Source organism: Microcaecilia unicolor, chromosome 2 (genome assembly GCF_901765095.1).
Source record: "Microcaecilia unicolor chromosome 2, aMicUni1.1, whole genome shotgun sequence".
Classification (NCBI taxonomy): Eukaryota; Metazoa; Chordata; class Amphibia; order Gymnophiona; family Siphonopidae; genus Microcaecilia; species Microcaecilia unicolor.
Genome location: NC_044032.1, coordinates 644,414,480 through 644,433,884, shown reverse-complemented (window position 1 = coordinate 644,433,884; position 19,405 = coordinate 644,414,480). Strand labels below are relative to the sequence as shown.

Genomic DNA, 19,405 nt, shown 5'->3' with positions numbered 1-19,405 from the left:
CCTAGCTAGTGGGTTTACCCACTGGGTATTCCCTGATCCCCAGTCTGCCTTGCTTGCATGTTGCCCTAGTCTTTGCTCCTGCTAGCTTTCGTATGTCTTGTCTCTTGCTAGGTCTTCTGGTTCTTGCTAGTGGCAGTGCAGCAGCTCCCTGTCTGAGTTTAGTTCCTAGTCTAGTCTCCCTCGTGTATCCCAGACCTGGGGTGGGTCCTCGGGATCTTCAGTTCCTGCGTATCCTGCAAGTCCTGCCGGCCACCTGCACTTCGGAGCTCAACTCCGGAGGAACGGTGGCTATGTGCAGGTGAAGCCGTTCCTGTTTCGTCTGTTCCAGTTGCCTGCCTTGTACTACTCCAGTCCAGAGTTCCAGTACTGCTCTTCCGTGTATCCCGTCCCGGGGTGAAGCTATTCCTGTTTCGTCTGTTCCAGTTGCCTGCCTGGTACTACTCCAGTCCAGAGCTCCAGTACTGCTCTTCCGTGTATCCTGTCCCGGGGTGGTCTTGCCTGCCGCTGCCGCTCCTCGGCAGTGGCCCAAGGGCTCACGAACTCCAGTTCCACCTCGAGGACCTGATAGAATGCCAAGGTCCTAGAGAACGCGACTATACCGTACATAATTGAGTTGAGGCTGAAAACTTGGCACAAAATGTTTTTCATGTGCACATATGCTAGCAAAAATTAGAGAGAACGTTGTTCCATGGCTCTATCTACAGTCAGATAGTAAATTGGCAACTATGTTCATTGTTTTCTCCTAAGACAAGCAGGCTTATCGGTTCTCACAAGTGGGTGATGCTGATCCGTGTTGCCCAGTCCGGCATTTACCAAAGCTAAATGAGAGCTTTGTGGAGCATGAGCCGCGCTTCACCATGCATGCGTGAGTTCTGTCTCAGTTCTTTTTCCATGTGAGAAGAAGGTATTTTTTTTCTTCTCATTTGCTCAATCTTAGCTAGGTTTTTTTTTTTTTTTTTTGCCTTCCGGCTATTTTATTGGATATTAGTTTGTGTTCCTGTTGTTGGAACCTCAGTTTTCTTTTCCTTTAATTTCCTTAGGTTTTTTTTTGCCTGGTTTTAAGTTTTGTTTATTTTTTTCCATCATTAGGCCGCTTTTAGGTCTTGACTTCGGCCAGGACTTTTCCTTCCCTTTTTTCTGTGCCTTGCCCCTTTTTCAGTCACCATTGTGTCATTTAATTTAGCTGACGAATGTGGCTTCAAGCACTGTACCCAGTGCAATCGGACAGTCTCTGGGAAGGACACCCATTCTTGATGTCTGCAGTATCTTAGGCCTGACCATAGCCCTACTAACTGTGTTCTTTGTCTCTTTATGAAGAAGACGACCTGGTTTTCCAGAGAGGCTTAACGAGAGAGGATTTTTGGAGTCAAGTCCGGTTCCTCAACGTCTGCATTGAGGACGAGCATCGCACCGGCTTTGGGAGTGTCGGTAAGCATGGCTCCTATTAGACCCGTAGATACTAGGAGCATTGAAGCATCGTGGGTGTCCACCTATCTCGAGGCCTGCTATTGTGGAGAGCCCCTGGGACGGTCTGTCGTCTGACCCGACCCTGAGGTGACCTGAGGTTTCAATGACATTCTCATTGGCACCGAGCCTTGGTGACATGCTTCGGGTGAAGGCCAAGAAGCATCATCATAAGTCACTCTTGACAGATGGTGCTGGGAGTTCTGGGGCATCGAAGGATTCGGCACCAGAGAAGTGACGGCACCGGGAGGACCACTCCTCCATTCAGGAGGTACCAATGCACCTGCTTCCTAGTAGCCGAGATCCAGCTCCTGCATTGAATCTAGCAGTTCTGCAACTTGCGCTTCAGCAGCCTGCACTTCAGCCGGCACCCCATCTTTTCCCAGTGTTGGCCTTCGATGAGCACATCTGGGCCTTGCTCCCTGCGCTGCTGGATGGCCTTAATGCAACAGTGCGCATCAACATCGGGAGTGCTTGCTCCGGCCCTGCTTGACCCTTAGCCTGTGGTGTAGCCTCAGACGCCGGCGCCTTTCCCTGGACGTTGGTGGAGGAAGCTTCGCCGGAGTCGAGATGGAAGTTGACTTCTTTTGATTTCTCAACACCACTTTCGAGGACGTGGTTCCTCGGTGCCAAGGCAGGTTCGTTCTCAACATTCCAATCAGGAGATACTGTCTGACACCGAAGAGGATCAGCGCTCAGTAGATTCAGAGGAGGATCCTGGGTACTTTTCCTTGGATGAGTCTTATGGGATTAAGCCTTTCATTTCCATCTTTTGTAAAAGAAATAGCTGATGCCATTCAATTTCCTTTGGAAGTGGAGGATGAGCCCAGGGCCAAGATGCTTGAGGTCCTGGAGTACACATCTCCTCCTAAGGAGGTTGTGACTGCACCTCTCCATGAGGTACTCAAGGAAGTCTTCGTCAGGAACTGGGAGTCCCCTCTGTTGGTCCGTGTCATGCCCAAGAAGATTGACACCCAGTATCGGCTCCACAGTGTGCCTGGTTTTGATAGGCCTCAGTTGTCTCACAATTCCATGGTGGTGGAATCCACTCTCAAAAGAGCCAAGAGTTCTAGGGACTATGCCTCGGCACCCCCAGGCAGAAAAGCTAGAACCCTGGATTCTTTTGGGAGGAAGATATACCAGACTTCAATGCTTATTTTCTATATACAAACTTACCAGCTCTTCATGAGCGTTTACTTGTGAAACTTGGTGCGCCAGCTGTTGGACTTGGTTGATGTGCTCCCTCTGGAGCAGGCTGAGCCTTTTCGCCAGTTGGTCAAGCAGCAGAAGGTATGTTGAAAGTTCATGGCTAGAGGCACGCGACACTTTTGATGTGGCGTCTAGGATCTCTGTTCTGACTTGTTTCTGACTTGGAACATTCTGTGCAGCAGAGGTTGGCAGATGCTTCTTGCCGGGGGGGATAACATTTTTGGAGAGAAGGTTGAAGAGGTCACTGACCAAATCAAAAAACACACTGATACTATCTTGTTTGTCTCCCACCGGGCACCTTCTGCATCAGCCTCCTCATCTAGGAGGACTTTTGGCAAGCCAAGGAGGAGTTCCTATTATTATCCTAGGTGTAGGTACAGCCTACTCAGGCTCAACCCTAGCATGCTTGTTATGTCAACAATGTTCGCCTAAAGCCCCTGCTGCTCACCAGGCAAAGCAAGGGATGAACTGTTGACTGGCTCCAGCAGAGCATAGCTGCAGTAAAAGTGTCTGTCCCAACTGACTTGCCGGTTGGAGGGAGGCTGAAAATTTTTCTCTAAAAGTGGCCTCTTATAATCTCTGACTGGTGGATTCTTCAAATAGTCAATACTCCCTCAATTAGTATCTCAAACCTCCAAATTGCCCACCAAGAGCTCATTCAGCTCTCAGTGTGGGCAGGTACTTGCAGAGGAACTCTTCGCCCTTCTGAAGCCTATGTAGTTGAACCTGTTCCACCACTAAAAGAAGGGCAGGAAATTTATTCCAGGTACTTCCCTGTGTATAGGAAGACAGGGAGGATGAGTCCCATCCTACCTGAGGGCCTTGAACAAATTCCTAGTCTGAGAAGAGTTCAGAATGGTTTCCCTGGACACCCTTCTCACAATGATTCAGAAAAATGGATGAGTATGCTCTTTGGACTTAAAGGATGCATATACTAACATCCCGATACTTCAAGCCCATCAGAAGTATCTTTAATTTCAACTGAGACCACATCACTTTCAGTACCGCATGTTGCCCTGTGGCCTTGCTGAAGCCAGCTCTCAGGGTCTTCACCAAATGTTGCAGCATCACTATATAGACTGGGAATCAATGTGTTCCCATATCTTAACGATTGTCTGGTGAAGAGCACCTCTGAGGCTGGTGCTTAGGAGTCTGTGTGGGTGACTATTCGGGTGCTTGAGCTACTAGGGTTCATTTTAAACTACCCCAAGTCCTATCTTACTGTCCAGTGATTGGAGTTTATAGGAGCCCTGCTTGACACACAGACGTTTCGAGCCTACCTCCTGGAGACGGGAGCGGGCAATCTTGCTCGCGTTCGAGGTTCGTGCCTCTCATCAGGTCACATCTTGGCAGCTGTTGAGATTGTTGGGCCACATGGCTTCCACTGTGTACGTTATACCCATGACACATCTTCACTTGAGATCAGATCAGTGGACCCTGGCTTCTCAATGGCATGAAGCCACGGGAGTCGAGAAGATGTCATCCAAGTGTCCCCAGAGCTTGCACGCTCTTTTCAGTGGTGGACCATTTGATCCAGTTTGACTCTGGGACTTCCATTTCAAATTTCTCAGCTGAGCAGGGGGCACCAGATCACGGCCTTTGTAGTAGGAGGCCGTCCAGATGTTGTATTGGGCTCACCAACATGGCATGTTCCTTCAGGCTACTTATCTGGCGGGCAAAGACAATACCCAGTCCGACAGACTGAGCAGTGGACAGGATAATGTAACCTTACGAGTGGTCTGTCAATATGGACATAGCCCGCAAGATCTTCCGAGCATGGGGCACCCCGTCGATGGATCTTTTTATCACTCAGCTCAACTACACAACTACAAAGTTCCCTCTGTTTTGTTCCAGGCTTCAGGCCCATGACAGGCTAGCGTCGGGTGCATTCCTTCCCAGTTGGAGGATAGGTCTTCTGTATGCGTATCCTCCCATACCTCTAGTGGGAAAAACTTTTTTGAAACTCAAACAAGACCACGGAACCATGATTCTGAGCGTGCTGTACTGGCCGTGGCAGATATGGTTTCCTCTTCTGGAATTATTCTCCAAAGAACAGTTGAGATTGGAGTGTTTTCCGACCCTCATCACTCAGAACAAGAGATCACTTTTACATCCCAATCTCCAGTCTCTGGCTCTTGCAGCATGATGTTCAGAGCCCAGAATTGGCTGCCTTGGGTCTCCCAGCGGGTGTCTCTTGGGTCTTGCTGGCTTCTAGGAAAGATTTCACTGTTACTCTTTTAAATGGAAGAGGTTTGCTGTCTGGTGTGAGAGCAAGGTCCTAGATCCCTTAACGTGTCCTAGACAGACGTGCTTGAATACCATTTATTAGAGTCTGGTCTTAAGACCAACTCCATGAGGGTTCACCTTAGTGTAATTAGTGCTTATCATCAACATGTAGAAAGTTAGCCCATCTCTGGATATTTCTAGTTCGCTTCATGAGTTTGCTTTTGTCAAGTCCCCCTGTCAACCCTCCACCAGTGTCATGGGATCTCAGCATCATTCTCACCCAGCTGAGGAAAGCTCCTTTTGAGCCAGTGAATTCCTGTCATCTGAAGTACTTGACTGGAAGGTTATTTTCTTGTTGGCTGTTACTTCAACTCATAGGGTCAGTGAGCTTCAGCCCTTAGTGGTGAATGCACCTTATACTAAGTTTAATCACAATAGAGTAGTCCTCTGTGTGCACCCTAAATTCCTGTCGAAAATGTGCCTGAGTTCCATCTGAACCAGTCAAATGTCTTGCCGATATTCTTTCCCTGACCTCATGCACATCCTGGCAAAAACAGCTTGCACATATTGGATTGCAAGAGAGCATTGACCTACTACATGGAGCGGACAAGGTCCCACAGCCAGCCTAGCTTTGTATTTCTTTTGATCCCAACAGGATGGGTGTTGCCATTGGCAACTGCATCATCTCAATTTGTCTGGCAGATTGCATTTCTTTCACTTAATGCCCAGGCTGGGCTGGCCTTCAAGGGTTATGTCACGGCTCATAATGTCAGAGCCATGGCTGCGTTGGTAGCCGACTTGAAATATGCCTCCTTTGAAGAAATTTGCAAGGTTGCCATGTGGTCTTCAATTCACACATTCTCATCACACTACTGCCTTGAGCAGAATACCAGATGCGACAGTTGGTTCGGGCAGACAGTGTTGCAGAATCTGTTTGGGGTATAGAATCCAACTCCACCCTCCTGGGCCCCTTTTATTCTGTTCCAGGCTGCACTCATATTCAGATTGTATATAGTGTTCTTACCATTGTGAGTCCGAATTGACCTATGTTTGTTGTTTTGGTGAGCCTGCATGCTAGGGATTCCGCACGTGAGAATAGATAAGCCTGCTTGTCCTCGGAGAAAACAAAGTTGCTTACCTGTAGCAGGTATTCTCTCAGGACTTCAGGCTTTATATTCTCACAATCCCTCCTACCTCCCCTTGCAGTTGTCTTCTTTGTTATTTTTACTTTATTTTTTTGTTATAGTATTAAACTGAGGAGACTGCATTAGTGATGTCTGGGAAGGCACTCACTCAATTGCGGTGGAGCATGGCTTACGCTGCACAACCTTTCATTTAGCTTTAGTAAATGCCAGACTGGGTGCTGTATACTGGTGTTGCCTACTTGAGAGAATATAAAGCCTGCTCCAGGTAAGTATCTTCGCTAACTAGACTTTCTGTATGCGCTTATTGGAGCCCTACGTACAAACTTTTACAATTAATCTAAAAATAATAATTTCCTGGATTAAAATTTCCAGACTGTTTCTCCAAACGAGCATTTAGATGCTGGGTCATCCAAAGATTCTCTACTGGTTCTAAAGTCTGGCAATCCGTACTAAGTTTGACATCCTAAAGTAATCCTATGTTTTCTCCTTCAACTTTTGCAACCAGTAATATTCCATCTAAAACCAAGATGGGACTAGAAAGAAACCTTCTGTAGCAATAGCTCTTTTTTTGTGTGTGTGTGGGGGGGGGGGGAGGGTTGGATCAATATAAGTTTTATTATCCAGCATCAACAGTTTATTTTGAGAAAATCATTGGTTTTATTTATACTGCTCCTCATCTTAAATTGCAGTAAAATATATCATATCAGTGACATAGTGGAGGAGTGGCCTATTGGTTTGGGTGGTGGACTTTGGTCCTGGGGAACTGAGGAACTGAGTTCAATTCCCACTTCAGGCATAGGCAGCTCCTTGTGACTCTGGGCAAGTCACTTAACCCTCCATTGCCCCATGTAAGCCGCATTGAGCCTGCCATGAGTGGGAAAGCGCAGGGTACAAATGTAACAAAAATAAAATAGATACTATTGGAGATTCTACATGGAATGTAGCAACATTCCATGTAGAAGGCTGAGCAGGCTTCTGTTTCTGTGAGTCTGACAGGACGTCAGACTCACAGAAGCAGAAGCCTGCGCAGCCACATTGGTGATCTGCAAGGGCCGACTTCTACATGGAATGTTGGAATAGCAACATTCCATGTAGAATCTCAAATAGTAGCAACAGTGGAGGAGTGGCCTAGTGGTTAGGGTGGTGGACTTTGGTCCTGGGGAATTGAGGAACTGAGTTCAATTCCCACTTCAGGCACAGGCAGCTCCTTGTGACTCTGGGCAAGTCACTTAACCCTCCATTGCCCCAGGTACAAATAAGTACCTAAGCCGCATTGAGCCTGCCATGAGTGGGAAAGCGCGGGGTACATATTAACAAAAAAAAATAAAAATAGTGGGCACTTAATTGTATTGGTCAAAACTCTATAATATAAATTGAAGAGTAGGAGCAACAGTATGGGATCCTTCTTGAATATCCCAGCGTACCAAACAACATGACGATATGAAGTAATCCAGCATTAACTTGCTGAGGACAGGCCTTCAAGAATGAATGAAACCTAATGTAAGGGAAAATTACTATGCTAAGAAGCTCTAAATGAGACACTTGTTCAGTGATGTGCTCTTTACAGTATATTGAAATATAAAACCAGATCTTGCATTTTGTATAAGGGGGACATAGTCCATAATTGTTTTAATTTCTTTTTTTTTTTTACTAATTAGAAATGATACATTTAAGAAACAAATTAATGCTGATGGCAAACAGAATTATGAGGATAATGACCAGAATACTCATACTAAACAATTACAATACTAATTGAACACTAACTCACTTTTTTGTCTTAATTATATTAGACTGTAAAGTTTCACCTTCATTATTTCCACATAGGATCAATGTTTTAACTATTTACTTAGCTAACTCATACAGACTCTTTTCCCTTATTTGATGCTTGGCTGCCCAGTACTGTTCAAAGTGTCTGCTATCAAATTTTCAATGTTATAGCATAGCATAGCATAGATGATGCTATCTCTTTCTCTCTTTGAATGGAAGACTCTCACTATGGTCCAGGACAAGATCACCCTCTGCTCCTTTCATGGTCTGGGTTTCTCTCTCCATGGCACATCCTTCTGGTCCCTCTGCTGAGGCTGGATAATTCCCTTCTTCCATTGTCTCTAAGGCCAGAAGGTATCTTTTTATAGGGTTTCTCTTCCATTAGGCTTAATGGGATGTGCTTTGTTATGAGTATTTGCCCTGTGATGTAGGACATATTTAACTTAAGTATACACAGCCCATCATTTTGATAGGTCTATTAAGATGATTTTAGATATACCTGTTTTCTGATCAGCCAGTGGATGGGCTTGCTTTACAGATTGTTTTGACTTTATGAGGAAATAACCCTCCACATCATCGATCTTTAAATGTCTCATGATTTCAGGGTAAATATTCAAGCTTCCTGTTAACAAAGCAGTCTATCACAAGTCACTCACAGCTGATTTGTATCAGCCTGGTTTGTAACAACCAAGCAGCAAAGCTAACCTAACTTCCTGTAGATTGTAGCCCCTAACACTACTCCTAAACTAATCAAGAAAGCATTATTCTACCCAGGCTTTGTTCTCTTAGTTGCTACAGTGAAGTACTGTGATCAAGTGTATCAAAATGCAAATGAAATAACTAGATGCATGGTAGCTGAAGTAGCACCTTGATCTAATAAGTAGATCAACGGTGTTTTTGCACTGTAATATTTTCTAAAAGCCAACTTAGTTTTTATAGCATCTTTCAGTGATAACATTAGTTCACATCTTTTTTTCAGTAGTAGCTCAAGGTGAGTTATATTCAGGTAGACTAGGTACTTCCCCGTCCCTGAAGAGTATACAATCGAAGTTCGTACCAGAGGGGAGGGAGGGGTTAAATGACTTGCCCAAGATCACAAGAAGCAGCAGTTGAATTTGAACCAGACTTCCCTGGTTATCCCAGTGCTCTAACCACTAGACTACTCCTCTGCTCCATGCACAATCTTTAGAGCACCAGAGGACAAGGATGGGGAGGATGATTTTTCTTTTTTTAATTCTCACTTTACCAGTGCACAGGGAATACATTAGTGGTTAATAGAAAGTACCACAGCTCTGTGTAGATGTTTATTCCTCCCCCTGCATCCTTTAGTTGAACACAATAGTCCCAACTTCCTGTGGCACCAAGGACTAAGCATTTATGTTAATAAGTATTAAATGAATAAATGTGAGCTGTTTGATCCTAGGTTTTTCACACTGTAATTCCAAAGTCCTGAAAGTCAGGATAGCTGTCTTCTCAAACCTGCATGTGTTTCCTAACCTCTAAAGGTGAACTCTGCATTTTGTATAAACAGGAGAGTTATGTGTTTAGGATTTATAGGTTTTGGGCATGGTCTAAAGAAGCAAAGCTCTCGATCTTAAAAGGGCCTTGAAGATTACATTCAGTAGAAAGCTAGAACACTTTTTGGTGTTTGGTAATGGTGAGAGGGGGGATTAGGTTCTAGTATACCTATATCCTGATGGATTTGGTTGTAAGATTGCATGGAACTTCTCTGAGGTTTAGAACATTGTTCACCAGAGTGATGTCTGCCTCTTACGCAGAGATGGCCTATATTGCTGCAGAGCAGTGGTTGACAACTTTTTTTTTCCCATCAGGACACACTGCACCCATGACCCTTACAGACCTTTGGTCTGATAGTTCTTATGAGTTAAATTAAAATACATACTGCATCCATAGCCCCCTCCCCCTAACAGCAGCTGGACAGTAGGACATTTCTCCATGGAACTCAGAATGCATATATATATAATTTTTTCATTTTCTTGTGATTTAACAGCAATACCAATCTCTCCACTACAAGCACATTATGAAATGATGCAAAACCTGAAAAAATTCACACTCAAAACACATGAAGCAAATCTGCTATATTGTAGTAGTACTAACTATGATTCAAAGAGCAAGAATCTTATGTATAAATAAATAGCACTACAGATATTGCATTGGGCCATGGAACACCAGTGGATCTATTACTAGGCAAGCAGAACAAGTGTGACTACTACAGATCTCTTCATAAACTGCATGCCAGCAGAATGCTGTACCTTTGTCATAATATGTAAAATGTAATGATGATAACTGAATGGAGAACCCCAAAAAGTCAAACTGAGCATGTACCATAACACTGGAGAAATAAAAACAAAAATATATTTTTCTCTTGTACTGAACGAAATACAAAGGTATTCACAGTTTTCATTTCCCAAAGCTAACATTTCAGTTAATAAAAAATTCTGAATAATAAATATTTTTCTGTTTTTGTCTGGGCATTTTATCTTTTCAGTCGTATTGGTCTCAGTTGCTCTCTTCTCTGTCTCCTCTTTCTAGTGTCTGCTGTTAATTTGCCATTTCTCCTCTCTCGCCTTCTGACTTGTTGCATTTCCTCCATAAAGCTGTCTGACACATTGATCGTGTACTTTTAGCTCTGGTCTTTTTTTTATTTTTTTTTATTCCTCTACTAAATTTCATCCTCCTCACCTGCCTGTGCTCATTCTCCTTTTTAACTTTTTACCTTTTTACCTAGGTATTGACTTTTCATTTCTCTACTCAGCCCATCTTCCCGATCTTATTCCCTTCTCTTTTACCCACTCCCAATTCCATATTTCTACCCTCTGTAATCAGCACCCTCCTCTTCTTTCCAGCTCCCCTCCATACCCAGCATCTTTGTCACACTATTATCTCTCTATAACCTCACCTTTTCTCTCTGCCTCCATGGTCCAATATCTCTTCTTTCCCGTCTGATCTTTGTACCTCTCTTTTCCACCCTTCCCTGCAACTTAAGTATATAAGTACTCTTGGCCACACCCCCATCCCAGTGATAGCCCATCATTTTCACACTGTCTACCTCTCCTCTTGTAACCGAGGATCTCAAGCATAGGAGCCGGCACTGTGTTGAGCACCCCCAATATTGAGCAAATTCCTTGACTGTGTCCAGGGAGAGGTCATTTCTATTTGGTTTAGCATCCCCAATAATTTTGAAAAGTTGGCTCCCCTGATATCAAGGCTCAGTGTATTTTGGTCAGGGCAAATTCAGTTAAACTATAGGAGAACAAAGACATCATACAAGAAGGGGGAGCACTGAATAATTACTTAAAATCTCTCTTAAAAACAGGTAAAGGGTTGGGGGAAGGAGTGAAACAAAAAGTAATCTGAAGTTAGCAAAGTTGGATGTAAGTCTACCAAGCTTATGCTGCCATGATTGTGGGAATGTCTAGGTAAAAAGATGTCTTAAGGCAGGGCTTGACAAACCCCAAGCACCAGGTTGCCATGGCCCCTAAACACTGCACTCTGAGGCCTGAGATTTGTTTTGGCGAGTGAATTTGTGTGTGGTGCTGTAGAAGAAACAGCATATTTCTTGCTTCCCCACTGCGATGCTGCTGTCTGTAAGCTTGAGGCACGCTGTTCATGATATGTAGGAGCCTCACATGCAAGTCTCATGAGACTTGAAATCTCAGGACCAACCTAAACTTCCTGCAACACACGGTTGAAGCTTACAGAGTGCCAAGTTGCAGTGGGGAAGGAGGAAATAAGCCATTTCTTCAGCAGTTTAGGGGAATAAGTGGCAAGCTCTGAGAGAGAAAAATTGGGTATAGGCTGGGGGGTGGGGTTACATGAGAGCGAGACTAGATAAAGGCTGGGGGGCATACAAAGAGACTGGATAAAGGCTGGGGGCAGGGGGTACCTGAGAAAGAAAGACTGGATAAAATCGGGGGATGGGGTTCATGAGAGAGAGAGAGAGAGAGACTAGATAAAAACTGGCGGGGGGGGGGGGGGTGTACATGAGAGGAGAATGAAAACTGGCGGGGGTATGAGAGAATGATGATATAAGGTGGAGTACATGAGAGAGATGAAAATGAGAGAGTGGATAAAGGCCAGGGAGAGGGTTAATAAAAGGAAAAACTGGACAAAGGCTGAAGGAGTGGGACATAGAGAGAGAGACTGGTTACCCAGGTTATGCTTTACCTATCAAGGTGGTGCTGTCACACAACTGACAGCATGATTTGGAAAGAGAAACTGCTGGTTTCTACCAGTGAATTGCAGAAACACCTCAAGGAACTGATTTACTAGAGTTTCTTTGCCTACAGACACAATAGGAAAACAACTTTATTGAATCAGTTTCTAAACAATTACTGCTGATCTCGGATGGGATTCCTGTCCCTTCCCTGCCCCCTCCCCCCCCCCCCCCCCCCCCCCCCAAAAAAAAAGAAAAAAAAAAAAAGTTCACGGACAGTTTTGGAGTAATGGTGAAGGAGAAGTGAGAGAGGTATTGGCTGCTGGCTCTTAATTGGTTGAGTTTGTGCCTAAATTTCATTTAAAAAATGAGGATTCAGTTCTCAGAAAAAGGTAGGTCATTCCAGAGAGATAGGGCAATGATGCTGAAGCAAGTGCTATGGACTTTTTCCAAACCAGACATGTTGGTGGGATGGGTCTGTGAGAAGATATTAATGGTAGGATGGAAGGGTACATTAAGTAGATTAAAAAGAAAGGCTGGAACACCAGAGTTTAAAACCTGATGGTCAAATATTTATATGGGACTCGAAAGACAAGTGGTAGCCAGTGTTCTAAAATGAGAAGGGGGAGGGCATGTCCAAGCTTCTATTTATTAAACTGTAACTTAATGGCAGTATTTTGAGTAAGCTGGAGTGTTCTGATCTGAGTTAACGGCAGGACAAGGTAAGGAGTTATAGTAATAAAGTTTTGATATGTCGAGCAAAGAGCAGGATCTGAAAGGGGGTAGCATTCTAGCACTGACCAAACAGAGCATATTTGTCTCAAGATATAGAAATACTTGTTGACTACATTAAAGATATTTGGACCGTGGGTGATAGACCGGCTAACTCCTGCAGTCAGTGCTGAGCCCAGATATTCAATTCTGGGTTGTAGCTGGTGACCGGCATTGAATATCCAGTATATTTTTGTCTGGTTTAAAGATAACAGGCTAAGTTGACATTCAGGCTTAGCCGGTTATCATAAGTACATAAGTAATGCCACACTGGGAAAAGACCAAGGGTCCAGCGAGGCCGGCATCCTATCCACGACAGCGGCCAATCCAGGCCAGGGGCACCTGGCAAGCTTCCCAAAGGTACAAACATTCTATACATGTTATTCCTGGAGTTGTAGATTTTTCCCAAGTCCATTTAGTAGTGGTTTATGGACTTGTCCTTTAGGAAACCGTGTAACCCCTTTTAAAACTCTGGCAAGCTAACCGCCTTCACCACGTTCTCCGGCAACGAATTCCAGTGTTTAATTACGCGTTGGGTGAAGAAACATTTTCTCCGATTTGTTTTAAATTTACTACACTGTAGTTTCATCGCATGCCCCCTAGTCCTAGTATTTTTGGAAAGTGTGAACAGACGCTTCACACCCACCTGTTCCACTCCACTCATTATTTTATATACCTCTATCATGTCTCCCCTCAGCCGTCTCTTCTCCAAGCTGAAAAGCCCTAGCCTCAGTCTTTCTTCATAGGGAAGTCGTCCCATCCCCGCTATCATTTTAGTCGCCCTTCGCTGCACCTTTTCCAGTTCCACTATTATCTTTCTTGAGATGCAGCGACCAGAATTGAACACAATACTCAAGTTGCAGTTGCACCATGGAGTGATATAATGGCATTATAACATCCTCACACCTGTTTTCCATACCTTTCCTAATAATACCCAACATTCTATTTGCTTTCCTAGCTGCAGCAGCACACTGAGCAGAAGGTTTCAGTGTATTATCGACGACGACGACACCCAGATCCCTTTCTTGGTCCGTAACTCCTAACGTGGAACCTTGCATGACGTAGCTATAATTCGGGTTCTTTTTTCCCACATGCATCACCTTGCACTTGCTCACATTAAACGTCATCTGTCATCTAGCTGCCCAGTCTCATAAGGTCCTTCTGTAATTTTTCACAATCCTGTCGCGAGTTAACTACTTTGAATAATTTGTATCATCAGCAAATATAATTACCTCGCTAGTTACTCCCATCTCTGAATCATTTATAAATATATTAAAAAGCAGCGGTCCTAGCACAGACCCCTGAGGAACCCCACTAACTACCCTTCTCCATTTTTGAATACTGCCCATTTAACCCCACTTTCTGTTTCCTATCCTTCAACCAGTTTTTAATCCACAATAGGACTTTTCCTCCTATCCCATGACCCTCCAATTTACTCTGTAGCCTTTAATGAGGTACCTTGTCAAACGCCTTTTGAAAATCCAGATACACAATATCAACCGGCTCCCCTTTGTCCACATGTTTGTTTACTCCTTCAAAGAATTGAAGTAAATTGGTCAGGCAAGATTTCCCCACACAAAAGCCGTGCTGACTCGGTCTCAGTAATCCATGTCCTTGGATGTGCTCTGTAATTTTGTTTTTAATAATAGCCTCTACCATTAGTATTGCCGTACTGGGACAGACCGAAGGTCCATCAAGCCCAGCATCCTGTTTCCATCAGTAACCAAACCAGGTAACAAGTACCAGGCAAGATCCCAAAACAGTACAATATATTTTATCCTGCTTATCCTAGAAATAAGCAGTGGATTTTCCCCAAGCCCATTTTAGTAATGGTCTGTGGACTTTAGGAAGCCATCCAAACCTTTTTAAAACCTCGCTAAGCTAACTGCTTTTAATACATTCTCTGGCAACGAATTCCAAAGTTTATTTACATGTTGAGTGAAGAAATATTTTCTCCGATTTGTTTTAAATTTACTACTTTGTAGCTTCATTGCGTGCCCCCTAGTCCTAGTATTTTTGGAAAGAGTAAACAAGGGATTCACATCTATCCGTTCCAATCCACTCATTATTTTATAGACCTCTATCATACCTCCCCTCAGCCGCCTTTTCTCCAAGCTGAAGAGCCCTAGTCATTTTAGCCTTTCCTCAAAGGGAAGTTGTCCTATCCCCTTTATTATTTTTGCCTTCCTTCTCTGTATCTTTTTTAATTCCACCGCATCTTTTTTGAGATGCAGTGACCAGAATTGAACACAGTATTCGAGGTGCGGTCGCACCATGGAGCGATACAAAGGCATTATAACGTTCTCGTTGTTTTCCATTCCTTTCCTAATAATACCTAACATTCTATTTGCTTTCTTAGCTGCCGCCGCACATATAGCAGAGGGTTTCAATGTACCATCAACGATAACACCTAGATCCCTTTCCTGGTTGGTGACTCCTAATGTGGAACCTTGCATACATAGCTATAATTCGGGTTCCTCTTTCCCACGTGCATCACTTTGCACTTGCTCACATTAAACATCATCTGTTATTTAGACGCCCAGTCTCCCAATCTTGTAAGGTCCTCTTGTAATTTTTCACAATTCTCTTGCATTTTAACTACTTTGAATAACTTTGTGTCGTCAGCAAATTTAATTACCTAGTTACTCCCATCTCTAGATTATTTATAAATATGTTAAAAGCAGTGTTCCCAGCACAGACCCCTGGTGAACCCCACTATCTATTCTTCTCCATTAAGACTACTAAGTATTTAGCCCTACTGTCACAGTCTGGGTAAGGTGAGCCCTTGTGATGTGCCTAGATCAGAAATATAGGCCAGCAGGCGTGACCTCTGTTCCAGGAGGAGCTGTCGACAATCCCAGTTCTTCACCTGTGATGACCGCCGTTCCCCAGCTGTTAAGCCCCTGGATGCTGGCAGCCCACAGGGATGCCGGGACATGAAGTAGGAAAAGACTTGACTTTGCAGTAACAGGAATCAGGAACAGACATGGCTAGCAAGAACAGGAATCAGAAACAGACTAGGCAGCTAGCGAGACAAGATCAGGTTCAGGCTTCAGGTCCAGGCAGGTGGATATCGGAGGCGACGTCAGGTTCAGGCTTCAAGTCCTGGCAGGCGGCTAGCAGAGGCGACGTCAGGTTTCAGGGCCAGGCAGGCAGCTGAGGTGAGGTCAGGTCTAGGCAGGCAGCTAACAGAGGCGACGTAAGGTTCCGGCTTCAGTTTCAGGCAGGCGGCTAGCAGAGGCGACAGGTTCAGGCTTAAGGACCTGGCAAGCGGCTAGCAGAGGCAATGTCAGGTTCAGGCTTCAGGTCCAGTCAGATGGCTAGCGGAGGTGACGTCAGGGTCAGGCTTCAGGTCCAGATAGGCGGCTATCGGAGGCAATGTCAGGCTTCAGGTCCAGGCAGGCGGCTAGCAGAGTCAGAATCAGGAATGCACCAGCACTATCACACACAGTAGCTGAGGCCCCGAGTCAGGATCCGACTCCTCCTTAAGAGGGGAAAGCGTTTGACATCAGCAGACGCCCGTCCCCAATAGGAGCCCAGCAGGGGAGGAGCCAGCTCCGTCAAAGCTGCGGCATCCGTCAGCGCCGCCGCACAGGGCCCTGGGACTGTGACTGGAGAGGAAGAGTCGAGTACCGTGGCGGCCGCCCACACAGGGCAGAGCCAAGCGCCGCCGACCTGGGCCCCAACAAGGAAGGGAGAGAGATGAGTCATGACACCTGCTCTCTGTTTTCTATCTTTTAACCAGTTTTTAATAAACAATAAGACACTGCCTTCTATCCCATGACTCTCCAATTTCCGCTGGAGTCTTTCATGAGGTACTTTGTCAAATGCCTTTTGAAAATCCAGATACACAATGTCGACTGGCTCACCTTTATCTACATGTTCACCCCTTCAAAGAAATGTAATAGATTGTTGAGGCAGGATTTCCTTTTCACTAAATCCATTTTGGCTTAGTTTCATTAATCCATGCTTTTGAATATGCTTTGTAATTTTGTTCTTTATAATAGTCTTTACCATTTTGCCCATTCAAAGATATCCCATTTAAACTGGGCAAAGATATCCCTTTTCACATGGCCAAATATGACTACTAAACCGGCTTTAAAAATAGGTGTCTAGCTGATTATATCGGGCGATATAACCAGCTATCTGCTAGCCGCTAACCAGGGGTATTCAGTGAGAGAGAGCCAGTTATCCCCTGCTGAATATCTGCAGATACCCGGTTAAGTGCTATTATCGTGCCAAACTAATCTCATTGAATTCTTTGATTGGGTAACTGGAGAATTGAATCATCGACGTGCTGTAGACATAATCTACTTAGATTTTAGCAAAGCTTTTGACACGGTTCCCCACAGGAGGTTCTTAAATAAACTAGATGGGCTGAAGATAGGTCCCGAAGTGGTGAACTGGATTAGGAACTGGTTGACGGACAGACGACAGAGGATGGTGGTAAATGGAGTTCGCTTAGAGGAGGGAAAGGTGAGTAGTGGAGTGCCTCAGGGATCGGTGCTGGGGCCGATTCTGTTCAGTATATTTGTGAGTGACATTGCCGAAGGGTTAGAAGGTAAAGTTTGCCTATTTGCAGATGATACTAACATTTGCAACAGAGTGGACACCCAGGAGGGAGTGGAAAGCATGAAAAAGGATCTGAGGAAGCTAGAAGAATGGTCTAAGGTTTGGCAATTAAAATTCAATGCAAAGAAATGCAAAGTGATGCACTTAGGGAGTAGAAACCCAAGAGAGACTTGTGTTATGCGGGGAGAGTCTGATAGGTACTGAGGGGGAGAGGGATCTTGGGGTGATAGTATCTGAGGATCTGAAGGCGACGAAACAGTGTGACAAGGCGGTGGCCGTAGCGAGAAGGTTGCTAGGCTGTATAGAGAGAGGTATGACCAGCAGAAGAAAGGAAGTGTTGATGCCCCTGTATAAGTCATTGGTGAGGCCCCACCTGGAGTATTGTGTTCAGTTTTGGAGGCCGTATCTTGCGAAGGATGTTAAAAAAAATGGAAGCGGTGCAAAGAAAAGCTACGAGAATGGTACGGGATTTGCGTTCCAAGACGTATGAGGAGAGACTTGCTGACCTGAACATGTATACCATGGAGGAAAGGAGGAACGGGGGTGATATGATACAGACGTTCAAATATTTGAAAGGTATTAATCCGCAAACAAATCTTTTCCGGAGATGGGAAGGCGATAGAACGAGAGGACATGAAATGAGGTTGAAGGGGGGCAGACTCAGGAAAGATGTCAGGAAGTATTTTTTCACAGAGAGGGTGGTGGATGCTTGGAATGCCCTCCCGCGGGAGGTGGTGGAGATGAAAACGGTAACGGAATTCAAACATGCGTGGGATATGCATAAAGGAATCCTATGCAGAAGGAATGGATCCTCAGAGCTTAGCCGAAATTGGGTGGCGGAGCAGGTGGGTGAAAGGTGTTGGTGGTTGGGAGGCGAGGATAGCGGAGGGCAGACTTACATGGTTTGTCCAGAGCCAGTGATTGGAGGCGGGACTGGTGGTTGGGAGGCGGGAAGTACTGCTGGGCAGACTTGTACGGTCTGTGCCCTGAATAAGGCAGGTACAAATCAAGGTAAGGTATACACATATGAGTTTGTCTTGTTGGGCAGACTGGATGGACCGTGCAGGTCTTTTTCTGCCGTCATCTACTATGTTACTATCTATTTATTTATTAACTACATTTATATCTCGCTTTTATCCATGGTGGGCAACAATAGTCACATACATGGTCCTAGACACGTAACAATCGCTAAGCGTAAGATGATGAAACATGATCAATAGAATGGCAGTAATCACAGAGGGGGGGGGGGAGGCAAACAGCAGCAGTTCTGGCTGGTTAAATGGCACTGAATATTTGGGGGGGGGGATTGAATATGAACCCTTCAGTTCTAATGGAGTCCCTAAAGAATTTTAATACCATGAATCATGGATGGGGGTATATGAAGGAGAAGGGGAGTTTGTGGAGAATTTTAAGGGTTGAATTTCATATAATTAGCAGCGAGTCAGTCTGTGATATTGTCCAGTTTTTAAGAAATCATAGCCATAATATACGGAGAATCTAAAGGTGCTGGGATCTCATTAGGGTAGATAAAGTGAGACCAAGGGACTAAGGCAAGTGGGGAAAGAAATCTGTTGAAATGGATTGGTCCGAGGATAGATCTTGGGATACCTCTAAGACCAATGACTTTATATGTGATGAGGAAGAGGAATGGTGGACAAGGAAAGATAGATTAGTGATGTAGGACTGAAACTAGGAGAGAACAGTACCTTGTTTGTTTAAGTTGGCCAAGTGCTGAAGAAGGAAAGAATGATGCACAATGTCAAAAGTAGCTGAAAGAAAGTCCCTGCCACTGTTGTGGATGAGTCTGATACAGTTAAGTCCAAGGAGGGAGCTTTCTGACGAGTAGTTACTACAGAAACCAGTTTGCCAGAGATGAAGAGTGTACGTCTTGTTGAGAAAATCAACCAGTTCTTCAGCTACAAGGTTCTCTACTATCTTGGCTACGAACGGAAAGTTAGAGATGAGGTGGAAATTAGAAACAGAAAAAAGGTCACCTCTTGGATCTTTGAAGTGGTAGCAAATAGTAGCAAGCTTCCAGACATCAGGGAAGCAACTAAGTAAAAGACAGGCAGTT

The 19,405-nt window shown here is 44.6% G+C and overlaps 1 protein-coding gene across 7 annotated transcripts in view; it reads left to right on the top strand.

Annotated features, from left to right (window-relative positions):
- The window catches only part of LARP1B (La ribonucleoprotein domain family member 1B), a 603,652-nt gene that overhangs the window by 94,595 nt on the left and 489,652 nt on the right, over positions 1–19,405 (top strand). The window lies entirely within an intron of this gene.